The following is a 20,000-nucleotide window of genomic DNA, read 5'->3' as shown; positions in this document are numbered from 1 at the left end:
TCCAAGTGGGCCATTTTTGGTAAGTTAAACTGATGATGCGGGATAAATCGAAAGTCGGGTTACGATGCCCAACTGCGTGCTAACCCAGAACCCACAAAGGGTGTTGGTCGATTAAGATAGTAGGACGGTGTTCATGGAAGTCGAAATCCGCTAAGGAGTGTGTAACAACTCACCTGTCAAATCAACTAGCCCTAAAAATGGATGGCACTTAAGCGCGTGACCTATACCTGACCGTCGGGGCAAGGGCCAGGCCCCGATAAGTAGGAGGGCGCGATGGTCACCGTAAAACCCGGGGTGTAAGCCCGAGCAGAGCGATCGTCGATGCAGATCTTAGTGGTAGTAGCAAATATTCAAATGAGAACTTTGAAGGCCGAAGAGGGGAAAGGTTCCATGTGAACGGCACTTCCACATGGGTTAGTCGATCCTAAGAGACGGGGGAAGCCCGTCCGACAGCACGTCCCACGCGAGCTTCGAAAGGAAATCGGGTTAAAATTCTTGAACCGAGATGCGGGAACTGACAGCAACGTTAGGGAGTCCAAAGATGTCGGCGGGGGCCTCGAGAATAGTTATTTTTCTGTTTAATGGCCCGCCTACCCTGGAAACGGCTTAGCCGGAGGTAGGGTCCAGTGGCCGAAAAAGCACCGCACATTGTGTGGTGTCCGGTGCACCCCCGGTGGCCCTTGAAAATCTGGAAGACCAAGTACTGTTCGCACCCGATCATACTCATAACCGCATCAGGTCTCTAAAGTGAATAGCCTCTGGTCGATGGAAAAATGTAGGTAAGGGAAGTCGGTAAAATGGATCCGTAACCTAGGGAAAAGGATTGGCTCTAAGGGCTGGGCACGGGGGTCCCAATCCTGAACCCGTCGGCTGTCGGTGCACTGCTCGAGCTACTTTCGACCCGGTCCCGAACCCATTGGCCCGGTCCCCCTCTGTGAGCTGTCGATCCCGCTACCGATCCCGTTGCCACAACCCTCGGTCTGGCTAGGGCTTAGACATGGAATGAACTCCGTATTCCTAAGCCAACCCACGAAACGAGCGTGTGAGCGCTCAACCGGCCGGAGAGGCAGAATGCACAAGTCAGGGATCGACTCGATCCCCCCCTGCGTGCTGTCGATCTTGTTGCCGCAACCCTCGATCCGGTCCGATCTTAGATTGGGAATGAACAAGACTTGCTTAGACTGGGGAAGAACTCCGTATGCCTAAGTCAACCCACGAAACGAGCGTGCGGGTGCTCAGCCGGCCAGAGAGGCAGAATGTGCAAGCCTAAGATCGACTCGATCCCCCTCTGCGTGCTGTCGATCCCGCTATGGGTCCTACTGCTGCAACCCTTGATCTGGTACGATCTTAGACTGGGAATGAACTTCGTATGCCTAAGTCAACCCATGAAACGAGCGGACGGGCACTACGTCGGCCAGAGAGTCGGGATGCGCAAGCCGTGGATCGATCGGGTGATAGGTGGGTTCAGGCACATCTTCATATTTATGCCCTGCCAATGCCATTTTTATGGCTTGTAAATTCATACAATGGTCCCCTAAGCCTTCATGTGAAGTTTCGTGGCAAGACAACTCGTTTTCTGTTTTTCACATTTTTTGAAACTTTTTACGGTTCGAGATTTTTTAAAATTTTTTTAGATGGAGTTTTAGCCCCAAATTTGGTAGACATGATCCTTGTATTTTTGTTGGCATGCATAAAAAAATTCAGCTAAAAACTCAAACTAGAGAAGATTTTGTGACTGTTTGAAAAAAGTATCCCCATTTCAGACACTTTAATAGCTACTGGCAGCAAACCTATAAAATCTCAAATGCTCTTTAAGGGGGTGTGAGTTCTCGAGGTTTGATGAGGGATAGGGGGCCAATATAAGGGATAGGTTCTCAACAGCCTCTGGCCCTTGGTTGGTCAAGATCGGGAATGCACTACGTATGCCTAAGTCAACCCATGAAACGAGTGTGCAGGCGCTCAGTCGGTCGAAGAGCCAGAATGCGCAAGCCGAGGATCGGCCCGACCCATATTTTATGCTGTCGATCTCGTTACGGGTCCCTCGGTCCGGTTCGAGCTTAGACAGGGAATGAACTCCGCATGCCTAATTCAATCCACGAAACAAGCGTGCGGGCGCTCAGTCGACCGGAGTGGCAAGATGTGCAAGTTGAGGATCGGCTCGATCCCCCTCTGTTTGCTGCTGTCGATCCCATTGCTGGTCCGATCTTAGACTGGGAATGAACTTCGTATGCTTAGACTGGGAATGAACTCCGTATGCCTAAGTCAACCCACGAAACGAGCGTACGGGCATTGAGCTGGTCGAAGAGGCATAATGCGTAAGTCGAGGATTGGCCTGATCCCCCTCTGTGTGCTGTCGATCCTGCTATTGGTCCCGCTAAAACAACCCTCGATCCGGCTGGGGCTCAAATATGGAATGAACTACGTATGCCTAAGCCAACCCACGAAATGAGCGTACGGGCGCTCAACCCATTGGAGAGGCAAAATCGCAAGTCGAGGATCGACTTAGTCCCCCTACGTGCTACTGATCCTGCTGCTGGTCTTACTGCCACAACCCTCGGTCCGGTCCGATCTTAGACTGGGAATGAACAAGACTTGCTTAGACTGGGGATGAACTCTGTATGCCTAAGTCAACCCACAAAACGAGCATGCGGGTGCTCAATCGACTAGAGAGGCAAAATGTGCAAGCCGGGGATCGACCCGATCCCCCTCTACGTGCTACCGATCTCGCTGCGGGTCCTACTGCCGCAACCCTTAATCCGATCTGATCTTAGACTAGGAATGAACTTCGTATGCCTAAGTCAACCCATGAAACGAGCGGATGGGCACTACGCCGGCCAGAGAGGCGGGATGCGCAAGCCGTGGTTCGATCGGGTGATAGGTGGGTTCAAGCACATCTTCATATTTCTACCATGCCAATGCCATTTTTATGGCTTGTAAATTCATACAATGGTCCCCTAAGCCTTCATGTGAAGTTTCATGGCATGACGACCCATTTTCTATTTTTCATGATTTTCAAACCTTTTTACGGTTCAGAATTTTTTAAAAATTTTTTAGAAGGAGATATGGCCCCAAATTTGGTAGACATGATCCTTGTATTTTTGTTGGCATGCACAAAAAAATTCAGCTAAAAACTCGAAGTGGAGAAGAGTTTGTGACCTTTTGAAAAAAGTGTCCCCATTTCAAACACTTTAATGGCTACTGGCAGTAAACCTATAAAATCTCAAATGCTCTTTAAGAGGGTGTGAGTTCTCAAGGTTTGATGAAGGATAGGGGGCCAATATAAGGGATAGGTTCTCGATAGCCTCTGGCCCTTGGTTGGTCGAGACCGGGAATGCACTACGTATGCCTAAGTCAACCCATGAAACGAACGTGCGGGCGCTCAGCTGATCGGAGAGCCAGAATGCGCAAGCCGAGGATCGGCTTGACCCCCCTCTGCGTGCTACCGATCCCGCTATGGGTCCCTCGATCCGGTTGGGGCTTAGACCAAGAATGAACTTCGCATGCCTAAGTCAACCCATGAAACGAGTGTGCGAGCGCTCAGCTGAACGGAGAGGCACGATGCGTAAGTTGAGGATCGGCTCGATCCCCCTCTGTGTGCTACTACCGATCCCGCCGTCAGTTTGATCTTAGACTGAGAATGAACTCCGTATGCTTAGACTTGGAATGAACTCCGTATGCCTAAGTCAACCCATGAAACGAGCATGCGGGCGCTGAGCCGATTGGAGAGGCATAATGCGCAAGCCGGGGATCGGCCCGATCCCCCTCTGTGTGCTGCCGATCCTGCTGCTATTCCTGCTACCACAACCTCGGTCCGACTGGGGCTTAGACATGGAATGAACTTCATATGCCTAAGCCAACCCACAGAATGAGCATACGGGCGTTCAACCGATCGGAGAGGCAGAAAGTGTAAGTCGGGGATCAGCCCGGTCCCCCCTGCTGCTGGTCCTGCTGCTGCAACCCTTGGTCTGATCTGATCTTAGACTGGGAATGAACGAGACTTGCTTAGACTGAAGATGAACTCCGTATGCCTAAGTCAACCCATGAAACGAGCGTGCGGGCGCTCAACCGGCCAGAGAGGCAGAATGTGCAAGCCGAGGACCGGCCCGATCCCTCTCTACGTGCTGTAGCTACCGTAACCCTCAATCCGATCAGATCTTAGACTGGGAATGAACTCCGTATGCCTAAGTCAACCCACGAAACGAGCGGATGAGCACTACATCGGCTAGAGAGGCAGGATGCGCAAGCCGTGGATCGATCGGGTGCTAGGTGGGTTCAAGCACATCTTCATATTTTTGCCGTGCCAATGACATTTTTATGGCTTATAAATTCATACAATGGTCCCCTAAGCCTTCATGTGAAGTTTCGTGGCAAGACGACCCGTTTTTTATTTTTCATGATTTTTGAAACTTTTTACGGTTCAAGATTTTTTAAAATTTTTTTAGAAGGAGTTTTGGCCCCAAATTTTAGACATGATCCTCGTATTTTTGTTGGCATGCATAAAAAAATTCAGCTAAAAACTGGAAATGGAGAATATTTTGTGACCGTTTGAAAAAAGTGTCCCCATTTCAGATACTTTAATTGCTATTGGCAGCAAAGCTATAAAATCTCAAATGCTCCTTAAAGAGGTGTGAGTTCTCGAGGTTTGATGAGGGATAGGGATCGATAGCTCGCAGACTAGGAATGAACTCCGTATGCCTAAGTCAACCCATGAAACGAGCGTGCGGGCGGTGAACCGATCGAAAAGGCATAATGCACAAGTCGGGGATCGATTCGGTCCCTCTCTGCATGCTGCCGATCTCGCTGCCGGTCCCGCTGCCACAACCCTCGGTTCGGTTGGGGCTTAGACTTGGAATGAACTCCGTATGCCTAAGCCAACCCATGAAACGAGCGTGCGGGCAGTCAATTGGCTGGAGGTAGAATGCGTAAGTCAGGGATCGACCCGATCCCCCCTGCATGCTACCGATCCTACTACTGGTCTTGCTGTCGCAACCCTCAGTCTGGTCTGATCTTAGACTGGGAATGAACAAGACTTGCTTAGACTGGGGATGAACTTCGTATGCCTAAGTCAACCCATGAAACGAGCGTGTGGGTGCTCTGCTGGCCAGAGGGGCAGAATGTGTAAGCCGAGGATCGGCCCAGTCCCCCTCTGCATGCTGCCGATCCCGTTGCGGGTCTTGCTACCGTAACCTTTGATCCAATCTGATCTTAGACTGGGAATGAACTCCGTATGCCTAAGTCAATCCATGAAACGAGCGGACGGGCACTACATTGGCCAGAGAGGCGGGATGCACAAGCCGTGGATCGATCGGGTGATAGGTGGGTTCAGGCACATCTTCATATTTCTACTGTGCCAATGCCATTTTTATGGCTTGTAAATTCATACAATGGTCCCCTAAGCCTTCATGTGAAGTTTCATGGCAAGATGACTCGTTTTCTATTTTTCACGATTTTCAATACTTTTTACGGTTTGGGATTTTTAAAAAATTTTTTAGAATAAGTTTTGGCTCCAAATTTGGTAGACATGATCCTTGTATTTTTGTTGGCATGCATAAAAAAATTCAGCTAAAAACTCGAAGTGGAGAAGATTTTGTGATCGTTTGAAAAAAGTATTCCCATTTCAGACACTTTAATGGGTACTGGCAGCAAACCTATAAAATCTCAAATGCTTTTTAAGGGGGTGTGAGTTCTCAAGGTTTGATAAGGGATAGGGGGCCAATATAAGGGATAGGTTCTCAATAGCCTCTGGCCCTTGGTTGGTCGAGACCGAGAATGCACTACGTATGCCTAAGTTAACCCATGAAACGAACGTACGGACGCTCAGCCGGTCGGAGAGCCAGAATGTGTAAGCCGAGCATTGGCTCGACCCCCCTCTATGTGGTACCGATCTCGCTACGGGTCCTTCGGTCCAGTTGGGGCTTAGATCGGTAATGAACTCCGCATGCCTAAGTCAATCCATGAAACGAACGTGCGGGCACTCAGTCGATCGGAGAGGTAGGATGCGCAAGCCGACGATTGGCCCGATCCCCCTCTGTGTGCTGCTGTCGATCCCGCTGTCAGTCTGATCTTAGGCTGGGAATGAACTCCATATGCTTAGACTCCGAATGAACTCTGTATGCCTAAGTAAACCCACAAAATGATCGTGCGGGCACTGAGCCGGTCGGAGAGGCATAATGCGCAAGTCGGGGATCGGCTTGGTCCCCCTTCGCGTGCTATTGATCTCGTTACCGGACCCGCTGCCACAACCCTCGGTCCGACTAGGACTTAGACATGGAATGAACTCTGTACGCCAAAGCCAACCCACAAAACAAGAGTACGGGCCCTCAACCGACCGGAGAGGTAGAATTCATAAATCGGGGATCGGCCCGGTCCCCTCTTGCGTGCTATCGATCCTACTGCTGGTCCTGCTATCGTAACCCTCGATCTAGACCGGTCTGATCTTAGACTGGGAATGAACTCTGTATGCCTAAGTCAACCCACGAAACGAGCGGACAGGCACTACGCCGGCTAAAAAGTCGAGATGCGCAAGAGATGGATCGATCGGGTGATAGGTGGGTTCAGGCACATCTTCATATTTCTGCCATGCCAATGCCATTTTAATGGCTTGTGAATTCATACAATGGTCCCCTAAGCCTTCATGTGAAGTTTCATGGCAAGACGACCCATTTTCTTTTTTTCATGATTTTTAAAACTTTTTACGGTTCGAGACTTTTTAAAATTTTTTTAGAATGAGTTTGGGCCCCAAATTTGGTAGACACGATCCTTGTATTTTTGTTGGCATGCATAAAAAAATTCATCTAAAACTCGAAGTGGAGAAGATTTTGTGACCGTTTGAAAAAAGTTTCCCCATTTTAGACACTTTAATGGCTACTGGTAGCAAACCTATAAAATCTCAAATGCTCTTTAAGGGGGTGTGAGTTCTCGAGGTTTGATGAGGGATAGGGGGGCAATATAAGGGATAGGTTCTCGATAGCCTCTAGCCCTTGGTTTGTCGAGACCGGGAATGCACTACGTATGCCTAAGTTAACCCATTAAACGAGCTTACGGGTGCTCAGTCGGTCGGAGAGCTAGAATGCGCAAGCCGGGGCTCGACCCAGCCCCCCTCTGCGTACTGCCGACCCCGTTACGGGTCCCTCATTCTGGTTGGGGTTTAGACCGAGAATGAACTCCGCATGCCCAAGTCAACCCACGAAACGAACGTGCGGGGGCTCAACCGACCGAAGAGGTAGGATGCATAAGTCGAGGATCGACTCAATCCCCTTCTGCGTGCTACTGTCATCCTGCTGTCGGTCTGATCTTAGACTGGGAATGAACTTCATATGCTTAGACTCGGAATGAACTCTGTATGCCTAAGTCAACCCACGAAATGAGCGTGCGGGCGCTGAACCGGTAGAAGAGGCATAATGCGTAAGTCGGGGATCGGCCCCGTCCCCCTCTACATGCTGTCGATCCCACTGCGGGTCTCGCTGCCACAACCCTCGATCCCGCTGGGGCATAGACATGGAATGAACATCGTATCCCTAAGCCAACCCACGAAACTAGTGTGCGGGCACTCAACCGGTCGGAGAGGCAGAATGTGCAAGTTGAGGATCGACCCAGTCCCCCCTTGTGTGCTGTCGATCCTGCTACTGGTCCTGCTATCGCAACCCTCGATTCAGTCCAAACTTAGACTGGGAATGAATGAGACTTGCTTATACTGGGGATGAACTCTGTATGCCTAAGTCAACCCACGAAATGAGCACACAGGCGCTCAGCCGGCCAAAGAGGCAGAATGTGCAAGCTGGGGATCGGCCCGATCCCCCTCTGCGTGCTGCTGATCCCGCTGCGGGTCCTGCTACCGCAACCCTCGATCCAATCCGATTTTAGACTGGGAATGAACTCCGTATGCCTAAGTCAACCTATGAAACAAGCGTGCGGGTGCTCAGCCGGCCAGAGAGGCAGAATGTGCAAGCAGGTGATCGACCCGATCCCCCTCTACGTACTGCTGCTGATCCCGCTGCCAGTCCGATCTTAAACTAGGAATTAACTCCGTATGCCTAAGTCAACCCATGAACCGAGCGTGCAGGCGCTGAGCCAGTTAGAGAGGCATAATGCACAAGCCGAAGATCGGCCCGATCCCCTTCTGCGTGCAGTCGATCCCGCTATCGATCGCGTTGCCACAACCCTTGGTCAGACTGGGGCTTAGACATGGAATGAACTCCGTATGCCTAAGCCAGCCCACGAAAGGAGCGTGCGGGGGCTCAACCGATCGGAGAGGCATAATGCGCAAGTCGGGGACATGCCCGTTCCTCTCCTACATGCTGTCGATCCTGCTATTGGTCCTACTGTCGCAACCTTCGGTCCAATCCGATATTAGACTGGGAATGAATGAGACTTGCTTAGACTGGGGATGAACTCCGTAAGCCTAAGTTAACTCACGAAATGAGCGTGCGAGCACTCAATCGGTCAGAGTGGCGGAATGTGCAAGTCGGAGATCGGCCCGATCCCCCTTTACGTGCTGTCGATCCTGCTATGGGTCTTGCTACCACAAACCCTCGATCCAGTCCGATCTTAGACTGGAAATAAACTTCGTATGCCTAAGTCAACCCACGAAACGAGCGGACGGGCACTACGCCGACCAGAAAGGCGTGATGCGCAAGTCGTGGATCGATCGGGTGATAGGTGGGTTCAGGCACATCTTCATATTTCTGCAGTGCCAATGCCATTTTTATGGCTTGTAAATTCATACAATGGTCCCCTAAGCCTTCATGTGAAGTTTCATCGCAAGATGACCCGTTTTCTATTTTTCACGATTTTTGAAACTTTTTTAGGTTCAAGATTTTTTTAAATTTTTTTAGAAGGTGTTTTGGCCCTAAATTTTGTTTACACGATCCTTGTATTTTTGTTGGCATGCATAAAAAAACTCGAAGTGGAGAAGATTTTGTGACTATTTGAAAAAACTGTCCCCATTTCAGACACTTTAATGGCTACTAGCCACAAACCTATAAAATCTCAAATGCTCTTTAAGGGCATTTGAGTTCTCGAGGTTTGATGAGTGATAGGGGGCCAATATAAGGGATAGGTTCTCGATAGCCTCTGGCCCTTGGTTGGTCGAGACCGAGAATGCACTACGTATGCCTAACTCAACCCATGAAACGAGCGTGCGGGCACTCAGCCGACCGAAGAGCCAAAATGCATAAGTCGAGGATCGACCCAGCCTCCCTCTGCGTGCTGCCGATCCCACTGCGGGTCCCTCGATCCAGTTAGGGCTTAGATCGGGAATGAACTCCGCATGCCTAAGTCAACCCATGAAACGAGCATGCGAGCGCTCAGTCAGTCGGAGAGGTAGGACGCGTAAGCCGAGGATCAGCCCGATCCCCCGCTGCATGCTGCTGTCGATCCCGCTGTCAATCCGATCTTAGACTTCAAATGAACTCCGTATGCCTAAGTCAACCCATTAAACGAGCGTGCGGGCGCTGAGTCGATCGGAGAGGCATAATTCGCAAGCCGGGGATCGACCTAGTCCCCCTCTACGTGCTACCGATCCCGCTGCCACAACCTTTCCTCCGACTGGGGCTTAGGCATGGAATGAACTCCGTATGCCTAAGCCAACCCACGAAATGAGCGTGCGGGCACTCAACCGATCGGAGAGGCAGAATGCCCAAGTCGGGGATCAGCCCGACCCCCCTGCGTGCTATCGATCCTGCTGCTGGTCCTACTGTCGCAACCCTCGTTCTAGTCAACCCATGAAATGAGCGTGCGGGCACTCAGTCGACCAGGGAGGCAGAATGTGCAAGCCGGAGATTGGCCCGATCCCCCTCTACATGCTATCGATCCCGTTACAGGTCCCACTACCGTAACCCTCGATCCGGTTTGATCTTAGACTGGGAATGAACTCCGTATGCCTAAGTCAACCCACGAAACGAGCGGACGGGCACTACGTCGGCCAGAGAGGTGAGATGCGCAAGCCGTGGATTGACCCGATCCCCCTCTGCGTGTTGCTGTCAATCCCGCTGCCGGTCCGATCTTAGACTGGGAATGAACTCCGTATGCCTAAGTCAACCCATGAAACGAGCGTGCGAGCTGTGAGCCGGTCGAAGAGGCATAATGCGTAAGTCGATGATCGACCCAGTCCCCCTCTGCGTGCTGTCAATCCTGCTACCGGTCCCGCTACAACAACCCTCGGTCCGATGGAGCTTAGACATGGAATGAACTTCGTATGTCTAAGCCAACCCACGAAATAAGCGTGCGGGCGCTCAACCGACCGGAGAGGCAGAATGCATAAGTCAGGGATCGGCCTGGTCCCCCTCTGCGTGCTGTCGATCTTGCTGCTGGTCCTACTATCGCAACCTTCGGTCCGGTCTGATATTAGACTGAGAATGAACGAGACTTGCTTAGACTAGGGATGAACTCCGTATGCCTAAGTCAACCCACGAAATGAGCATGCGGGCACTCAACCGGCCAGAGAGGCAGAATGTGCAAGCTGGGGATCGACCCGGTCCTTCTCTGCGTGCTATCGATCCCACTACAGGTCCTACTACCGCAACGCTCAAGCCGATCCGATCTTAGACTGGGAATGAACTCCGTATGCTTAAGTCAACCCACGAAACGAGCAGACGGGCACTACGTCGGCCAGAGAGGCAGGATGCGCAAGCCTTGGATCGATCGGGTGATAGGTGGGTTCAGGCACATCTTGATATTTCTGCCGTGCCAATACCATTTTTATGGCTTGTAGATTCATACAATGGTCCCTTAAGCCTTCATGTGAAGTTTCGTGGCAAGATGACCCATTTTTTATTTTTCACGATTTTTGAAACTTTTTATGGTTTGAAATTTTTTAAAATTTTTTTAGAAGGAGTTTTGGCCCCAAATCTAGTAAACATGATCCTTGTATTTTTGTTGATATGCACAAAAAAATTCATTTAAAATCTATAAAGTGGAGAAGATTTTGTGATCATTTGAAAAAAGTGTCCCCATTTCAGACACTTTAATGGGTACTGGCAGCAAACCTATAAAATCTCAAATTCTCTTTAAGGGGGTGTGAGTTCTCGAGGTTTAATGAGGGTTAGGGGGCCAATATAAGGGATAGGTTCTCGATAGCCTCTGGCCCTTGGCTGTTCGAGATCGAAAATGCACTACGTATGCCTAAGTCAACCCATGAAACGAACGTACGGGCGCACAGTCGATCGGAGAGCTAGAATGCACAAGTCGAGGACCGGCTCAGCCCCCCTCTGCATGCTATCGATCTCGCTGCAGGTCCCTCGATTCGGTTGGGGCTTAGACCAGGAATGAACTACGCATGCCTAAGTCAACCCATGAAATGAGCGTGTGGGTGCTCAGCTGGTCGGAGAGGCAAGATGTGCAAGCCGAGGATCGGCCCGATCCCCCTCTACGTGCTGCTGCTGATCTCGCTGTCGATCCGATCTTAGACTAGAAATGAACTCCGTATGCTTAGACTGGGAATGAACTCCATATGCTTAGACTGGGAATGAACTCCATATGCCTAAGTCAACCCACGAAACGAGCGTCCGGGCGTTGAGTCGATCGGAGAGGCATAATGCGTAAGTCAGAGATCGGCCCGATCCCCCTCTGTGTGCTGCTGATCCCACTGTCAGTCCCGCTGCCACAATCCTTGGTCTGGCTAGGGCTTAGACATGGAATGAACTCCGTATGCCTAAGCCAACCCACGAAACAAGTGTACGGGCGCTCAACCGGCCGAAGAGGCAGAATGCGTAAGTCAGGGATCAGCTCGATCCCTCCTGCGTGCTGTCGATCCTGCTGCAGTAACCCTCGGTTCGGTCTGATCTTAGACTGGGAATGAACAAGACTTGCTTCGACTAGGGATGAACTCTGTATGCCTAAGACAACCCACGAAACGAGCGTGTGGGTGCTCAGCCGGCCAGAGAGGCAAAATGTGCAAGCCTGGGATCGGCCCAGTCCCCCTCTGCGTGCTGCCAATCTCGTTGCGAGTCCTGTTGTCACAACCCTTGATCCGGTCTGATCTTAGACTGGGAATGAACTCTGTATGCCTAAGTCAACCCACAAAACGAACGGACGGGCACTACGTCGGCCAGAGAGGCGGGATGCGCAAGCCGTGGATCGATCGGGTGATAGGTGGGTTCAGGCACATCTTTATATTTTTGCCATGACAATGTCATTTTTATGGCTTGTAAATTCATACAATGGTCGCCTAAGCCTTCATGTGAAGTTTCGTGGCAAGACGACCCGTTTTCTATTTTTCACGATTTTTAAAACTTTTTACAGTTCGGGATTTTTTAAAATTTTTTTAGATAGATTTTTGGCCCCAAATTTGGTAGACATGATCCTTGTATTTTTTTTGGCATGCATAAAAAAATTCAGCTAAAAACTCAAAGTGGAGAAGATTTTGTGATCGTTTGAAAAAAGTGTCCCCATTTTAGACACTTTAATGGCTACTGGCAACAAACCTATAAAATCTCAAATGCTCTTTAAGGGGGTGTGAGTTCTCGAGGTTTGATGAGGGATAGGAGGCCAATATAAGAGATAGGTTCTCGATAGCCTCTGGCCCTTGGTTGGTCGAGACTGGGAATGCACTACGTATGCCTAAGTCAACCCATGAAACGAGCGTGCGGGCGCTCAGTCGGTCGGAGAGCCAGAATGCTCAAGCCGAGGATCAGCCCGGCCCCCCTCTGCGTGCTGTCGATCCCACTGTGGGTCCCTCGATCCGGTTAGGGCTTAGACTAGGAATGAACTCCGTATGCCTAAGTCAACCCACGAAACAAGCGTACGGATGCTTAGCCGACCGGAGATGTAGGATGCATAAGCCGAGGATCGACCCAGTCCCCCTCTGTGTGCTACTGTCAATCTTGCTGCCGGTCTGATCTTAGACTGGGAATGAACTCCGTATGCTTAGACTGGGAATGAACTCCGTATGCCTAAGTCAACCCATTAAACGAGCGTACGGGCACTGAGCCGGTCGGAGAGGCATAATGCGTAAGCCAGGGATTGGCCTGATCCCCCTCTGCGAGCTATCGATCCTGCTGCCAGTCCCGCTGCCTCAACCTCGGTCTGACTGGGGCTTAGACATGGAATGAACCTCGTATGCCTAAGCCAACCCATGAAATGAGCGTGCGGGTGCTCAACCGATCGGAGAGGCAGAATACGCAAGTCAGGGATCGATCCCGTCCCCCCTGCGTGCTGCCGATCCTGTTGGTCCTGTTGCCGTAACCCTCGATGCAGTCTGATCTTAGACTAGGAATGAACGAGACTTGCTTAGACTGGAGATGAACTCTGTATGCCTAAGTCAACCCACGAAACGAGCGTGCGGGCACTCAGCCGACCAGAGAGGCAGAATGTGCAAGCCAGGGATCGACCCAGTCCTTTCTACATGCTGCCTATCTCGCTGCGGGTCTTGCTACCGCAACCCTCAATCCGGTCCGATCTTAGACTGGGAATGAACTCCGTATGCCTAAGTTAACCCACGAAACGAGCGGACGGCCACTACGTCGGCCAAAGAGGCAGGATGCGCAAGCCGTGGATCAATCGGGTGATAGGTGGGTTCAGGCACATCTTCATATTTTTGTCATGCCAATGCCATTTTTATGGCTTGTAAATTCATACAATGGTCCCCTAAGCCTTCATGTGAAGTTTCATGGCAAGATGACCCGTTTTCTATTTTTCATGATTTTCAAAACGTTTTATGGTTCGGGATTTTTTTAAAATTTTTTAGAAGGAGTTTTGGCCCCAAATTTGGTAGATATGATCCTTGTATTTTTCTTGGCATGCACAAAAAAATTCAGCTAAAACTCAAAGTGGAGAAGATTTTGTGATCGTTTGAAAAAAGTGTCCCCATTTCAGATACTTTAATGGCTACTGGCAACAAACCTATAAAATCTCAAATGTTCTTCAACAGGGTGTGAGTTCTCGAGGTTTAATGAGGGATAGGGGGCCAATATAAGGGCCAAGTACTAGCACCCATTGCATATCATGTGCGCACCCCCCGGCCCCCCAATCGTCGAAACCCCCAATGCCGCCGGTTAGGTTCTCCAATGATGCTCCGACGATGGTGCCCCGGGCGAAAAAAATGTGGCACCAGCACATGCCCGAGCCCAGCATGTGCACCGTGGCTCAAAATTGAACTTCGACCAAGGCCTCAACCATCAATGGCACATGATGGCGCATGGTGATGGCACATACATCGACCATCATTGGCACAGACTGCCTTTTGGTGTGGGCACTTACCTCGACCACCATTGGCACAAGCTGGGCCTTGGTGCAAATGGTTGCCCTGATCACCATTGGCACAAGATGGCCTCTGGTGTAGGCGGTTGCATCAAACACCATCGGCACATACTGGGTCGTGGTGCGGGCGGTTACCTCGACCATCATCGACACATGTCGAGCCTTGGTACGGGCGGTTGCCTCGAATACCATCGGCACAAGCTAGCCCTTGGTGTGGGCTCTTGCCTCGACCACCATCGACAGAAGATGGCCCCTGGTGCGGGCAGTTGCCTCAAACACCATTGGCACATGCTCGGCATGTGCTGGGTCTTGGTACGGACGGTTGCCTCGACCACCATCGATAGAAGATGGCCCTTGGTGCGGGCAGTTGCCTTGACCACCATCGACACAAGCCGGCCCTTGGTGTGGGCTCTTGCCTCGACCACCATCGACAGAAGATGGCCTCTGGTACGAGCGATTACGTCGAACACCATCAGCACATGCTGGGCCTTGGTGCGGGCGGTTGCCTTGAACACCATTGGCACATACCGGGCCTTGGTGTGGGCACATGCCTTGATCTGGTGTGGGCAGTTACCTCGACCACCATCGGCACACGCTGGCCCTTGGTGCGGGCAGTAGTATCGACCACCATCGGCACCTGCTCACCCTCGGTGCGAGATATGCCTGTTTGGAAAAAGTGTCCCCGTTTCAGACACTTTAATGTCTACTAGTAGCATATCTATAAAATCTCTAATGCTCTTTAGGGGATGGTGGTCCGGCATCCCCTCTCCCCCTCTTATGGGGGGAGTAGGTGTGCATGATGGGCCTCTCATTACGTACACATAGGGTAATGTCCCTCGAGCGAAATACAGGGTGTGCATGCCTTTCGGTCATTTTATCCGATGACTGGTAGCTTCGGTGACCGGCAGGCACCCATGGCCTCGATCGGTTGGCGTGCATGCGAAAAAGGGGAGCTGAGCTCTAGCCCGTGCACGCGGTGGATGCTGCCCTAGACCCTAGACCAAGTCTTTGAATCGAGTAATGGCTCCCTGGGGTGGTGCGAGCAGAAGCCACAATTGCGGGCTTGGCCTGGCCAGGTCTCTCGGTATTTGACGGTCTCGCGGTCCCTTCTTATCGACCATAAAAATGCCTAGGCCTCGATGAGAAGATTTTGCGACCATTTGAAAAAGTGTCCCCATTTCAGACACTTTAATGGGTACTGGCAGCAAACTTATAAAATCTCAAATGCTCTTTAAGGGGGTGTGAGTTCTCGAGGTTTGATGAGGGATAGGGGGCCAACATAAGGGCCAAGTACCAGCACCCATTGCACATCATGTGCGCACACCTCCTTGAACCCCCCAATCGTTGGTACCCCTAATGCCGCTGGTTAGGTTCTCCGACGATGCTCTTGTGATGGTGCACCGGGCAAAAAAAATGTGGCACCAGCACATGTCTGAGCCCAGCATGTGCACCGTGGCTCAAAATCAAACTTTGGCCAAGGCCTCGACCATCAATGGCACTTGATGGCACATGGTGATGGCACATGCATCGACCATCATCGGCACAGGCTACCCTTTGGTATGGGCACTTGCCTCGATCACCATTGGCACAAGCTGGGCCCTAGTGTGGACAGTTGCCTCGATCACCATTGACATAAGATGGCCTCTGATGAGGGTTGTTGTATCGAACACCATCGACACATGCTGGGTCATGTTACGGGCGGTTACCTCGACCACCATCGGCACATGCTGAGCCTTGGTACAGGCGGTTACCTCGAACACCATCGACACAAGTCAGCCCTTGGTGTTGGTTCTTGCCTCGACCACCATCGACAGAAGATGGCCCCTGGTGCGGGCGGTTGCCTCGAACACTATCGACACGTGCTGGGCCTTGGTGCGGGTGGTTGCCTCGACCACCATCGGTAAAAGATGGCCCTTGGTGCAGGCGGTTACCTCGAGCACCATCGGCATAAGTCGACCCTTGGTGCAGGCTCTTGCCTCGACCACCATCGACAGAAGATGGCCCCTGGTGCGGGCAGTTGCTTCGAACACCATCGACACATGCCGAGCCTTGGTGTGGGCACTTGCCTCGATCTGGTATGGGTGGTTACCTCGACCACCATCGGCACATGCTAGCCCTTGGTACGGGCAGTCGCATCGACAACCATCGGCACGCGTTGGCCCTTGGTGCGGGCACATGCCCCAACCACCATCGAAACCTGCTCACCTTCGGTGTGGGATATACTTGTTTGGAAAAGGTATCCCTCTTTTAGATACTTTAACGTCTACTGGTAGCATATCTGTAAAATCTCTAATGCTCTTTAAGGGGTGGTGGTCCGGCATCCCCTCTCCCCCTTCTACGAGGGGAGTAGGTGTGCATGATGGGCCTCCCATTACGTACACCCAAGGTAACGTCCCTCAAGCACAATATAGGGCATGCATGCCTTCCGACCATTTTGTCTGACAACTGGTTACTCCGGTGATCGACAGGCGCCATGGCCTTGACCGGTTGGTGTGCATGCAAAAAAAAGGAGCTAAGCTCGAGCCCGTGCATGCAGTGGATGCTGCCCTAGACCCCAGACCAAGTCCTTGAATCTGGCAACGACTCCCTGGGGTGGTGCGAGCAGAAGCCGCGATTGCAAGCTTGGCCCGGCCAGGTCTCTCAATATTTGACGATCTCGCGGTCCCTTCTCATCGACCACAAAAATGAGTAGGCCTCGATGAGGCCATGCACGCAGCCGATGCTACCTCACTCCCCAGGAACAAGTCCCTGAATCGGGCAACGTCCCCCTGGGGTGGTGTCGGTAGAGCTCGTGCGTGCGGTCTCGATCGAGCCAAGCATTAGTGGTGTCACTTTGTTGTTGCCTGTCAAATGACAAAGGCAGTCTCGTGGCCCTTGCTCATGTTTTTCTCATGCCAAACGGTTGTGGCGTGGCCTTGCACGTCATTTTCTCCGCTCGCTCCTCGAGTAATTGATCGGGTAGGTTGTGGATCAACGCGCGTGGATGCTGCCACTTGTACGCAATGGGTATATGAGTGGTGCTTATGGTTGTGCGTATTGGCAGGCTTCGTGCTCGATGCATCGAACTGTCAACCCATCATCCTCTTCAATCTCCCTCCATGCGGTCGTCATACCCAAGGGGCGCGATCGGGATCCTGTGTTGTATACCTGAATCGATGGAAATCGGATGCCTCGCCATCCCTCATCCGTCTCATGTCTCGAGGGGCCACGGGTCAGACGTCAATTGTGGCCGGTCTCCTAAGCGTGCCACCCAATCCTCCATGGCCGTATTGGTGCACCAGCGTTCGATCGTGCTATCGGATGCGAAACATTTAGCGGGCATGGGCTCTCGGCCCCCGTTCGTTCGATGCTATGCATTTTACGTGCTTGACACGCACGATGCTTGCACTCCATGTCGGGCTCTCTCCACCGCTTGGTCGGTGCGTCGAGGCCTACGCGGTGCCAATGTCTTGAAGGAATGCTACCTGGTTGATCCTACCAGTAGTCATATGCTTGTCTCAAAGATTAAGCCATGCATGTGTAAGTATGAACTAATTCAGACTGTGAAACTGTGAATGGCTCATTAAATCAGTTATAGTTTGTTTGATGGTATCTACTACTCGGATAATCGTAGTAATTCTAGAGCTAATACGTACAACAAACCTCGACTTCTGGAAGGGATGCATTTATTAGATAAAAGGTCAGCACGGGCTATGCCCGTTGCTCTGATGATTCATGATAACTCGACGGATCGCACAGCCTTTGTGCCGACGAGGCATCATTCAAATTTCTGCCCTATCAACTTTCGATGGTAGGATAGTGGCCTACTATAGTGGTGACGGGTAACAGAGAATTAGGGTTCAATTTCAGAGAGGGAGCCTAAGAAACAGCTACCACATCCAAGGAAGGTAGCAGGCGTGTAAATTACCTAATCCTGACATGGGGAGGTAGTGACAAAAAATAACAATACCAAGCTCTATGAGTCTGGTAATTGAAATGAGTACAATCTAAATCCCTTAACGAGGATCCATTAGAGGGCAAGTCTGGTGCCAACAGCCATGATAATTCTAGCTCCAATAACGTATATTTAAGTTGTTGCAGTTAAAAAGCTTATAGTTGGAACTAGGGTTAGGTCGTTCGGTCTGCCTCACGATGAGCACCGGTCTACTCCTCCCTACTGCTGACAATGCACTCCTGGACTTAATTGCTCGGGTCGTTCCTCCAGTGCCATTACTTTGAAAAAATTAGAGTGCTGAAAGCAGGCCTACGCTTGTATACATTAGCATGGGATAACATCATAGGATTTCGGTCCGATTGTGTTGGCCTTCGGGATCAGATTAATGATTAACAGGGACAGTCGGGGGCATTCATATTTCATAGTCAGAGGTGAAATTCTTGGATTTATGAAAGACGAACAACTGCAAAAGCATTTTCATTAATCAAGAACGAAAGTTAGGGGCTCGAAAACGATCAGATACCGTCCTAGTCTCGACCATAAATGATGCCGATCAGGGATCGGTGGATGTTACTTTTAGGACTCCATCGGCATCTTATGAGAAATCAAAGTCTTTAGGTTCCAGAGGGAGCATGGTCGGAAGGTTGAAACTTAAAGGAATTGACGGAAAGGCACCACCAGGAGTGGAGCCTACGACTTAATTTGACTCAACACGGGTAAACTTACCAGGTCCAGACATAGTAAAGATTGACAGACTGAGAGCTCTTTCTTGATTCTATGGGTGGTGGTGCATGGCCGTTCTTAGTTGGTGGAGCGATTTGTCTGGTTAATTTCGTTAACGAACGAGACCTCAGCCTACTAACTAGCTACGCGGAGGTGATCCTTCGTGGCTAGGTTCTTAGAGGGACTATGATCGCTTAGGCCCAGGAAGTTTGAGGCAATAACAGGTCTGTGATGCCCTTAGATGTTCTGGGCCGCACGCGCGCTACACTGATGTATTCAACGAGTCTATAGCCTTGGCCGATAGGCCCAGGTAATCTTTGAAATTTCATCGTGATAGGGATAGATCATTGTAATTGTTGGTCTTCAACAAGGAATTCCTAGTAAGCACGAGTCATCAGCTTAGGTTGACTATGTCCCTGCCCTTTGTACACATCGCCCGTCGCTCCTACCGATTGAATTGTCAGGTGAAGTGTTCGAATCGCGACGACGTGGATGGTCTGCCGCCCGTGACGTCGCGAGAATTCCACTGAACCTTATCATTTAGAGGAAGGAGAAGTTGTAACAAGGTTTTCGTAGGTGAACCTGAGGAAGGATCATTGTTGAAACCCGCTCGATGAACGACCCACAGACGCGTTAACGAAACACCGAGGGGGTGAGGGTGCCCTCACGCCCCGAGCCCCCTCCGACCCCGAGAGGGTGCGATGGTCGCTTTGTCCCCCCTACGGGGTGGGCGAAATGATCGATGTCACCTCACCCACTGTTGAACAACGAACCCCTGATGCGACATCACTATCCCGTCCACGATGCGTGCGCGGGCGGTGCCGCGACTCCTTTTGTTGTGAAAAAATGAAATGACTCTCGGCAACGGATATCTCAGCTCTCGCATCGATGAAGAACGTAGCGAAATGCGATACTTGGTGTGAATTGCAGAATCCCGTGAACCATCGAGTCTTTGAACGTAAGTTGCACCCCAAGCCATTAGGTCGAGGGCACTCTTGCCTGGATGTCATGCATCGTCGCCCCCCTTCCGACCCCTCACCCTTCGGGCTTCGAGGGAAGGGGACGGGTAGAAGATAGCCTCCCGCGATCCCGTGGGTCACAGTTGGCCCAAAAATGAGTCCCCGAGAACGATAGCGTCGTGACCGTC

The 20,000-nt window shown here is 51.2% G+C and overlaps 2 non-coding genes and 1 pseudogene across 2 annotated transcripts; all 3 read left to right on the top strand.

The window, feature by feature from the left end:
• Positions 1–764, top strand: part of LOC149512313 (25S ribosomal RNA) — a 1,857-nt pseudogene extending 1,093 nt beyond the window's left edge.
• Positions 765–17,657: 16,893 nt separating this feature from the next.
• Positions 17,658–19,452, top strand: LOC149512312 (18S ribosomal RNA). Its single transcript, XR_016332929.1, has one exon. It is a non-coding gene; the product is annotated as an 18S ribosomal RNA (ribosomal RNA).
• Positions 19,453–19,706: 254 nt separating this feature from the next.
• LOC149512311 (5.8S ribosomal RNA) lies at positions 19,707–19,862 on the top strand. Its single transcript, XR_016332992.1, has one exon. It is a non-coding gene; the product is annotated as a 5.8S ribosomal RNA (ribosomal RNA).
• The last annotated feature ends 138 nt before the right edge of the window (positions 19,863–20,000 follow it).

Source organism: Durio zibethinus, chromosome 23, assembly GCF_047325235.1.
Source record: "Durio zibethinus cultivar Kanyao isolate XHJ-2024 chromosome 23, ASM4732523v1, whole genome shotgun sequence".
Classification (NCBI taxonomy): Eukaryota; Viridiplantae; Streptophyta; class Magnoliopsida; order Malvales; family Malvaceae; genus Durio; species Durio zibethinus.
Note: the sequence above shows the minus strand (reverse complement) of the source record. Positions and strands in the feature narration are given on the sequence as shown.